The following is a 258-nucleotide window of genomic DNA, read 5'->3' as shown; positions in this document are numbered from 1 at the left end:
CTTGGGGCTGCTCGGGAAAGGTGGAAGTTATTCTTGACTTTATTTTCACTCAGAGCTTTTGATCATGACCAAGTTTTATCAAACACACTGACTTCTTGTCCGTTCTGTAATCTGTGCCCTCCAACCTAGACAAAGCCTACAACATCAGGATTATTCAAACTTAACCTCCTTGAAAAAAAAAAGACTGTCGGTCTGTCTATGTCTGTGTGTCTGTGTGTGTATATGGGAGGGAGGGAGGTAGAGGGAGAGAGAGAGAGG

This window comes from Grammomys surdaster, unplaced genomic scaffold (genome assembly GCF_004785775.1).
Source record: "Grammomys surdaster isolate TR1022 unplaced genomic scaffold, NIH_TR_1.0 229, whole genome shotgun sequence".
Taxonomy (NCBI): domain Eukaryota; kingdom Metazoa; phylum Chordata; class Mammalia; order Rodentia; family Muridae; genus Grammomys; species Grammomys surdaster.
Note: the sequence above shows the minus strand (reverse complement) of the source record.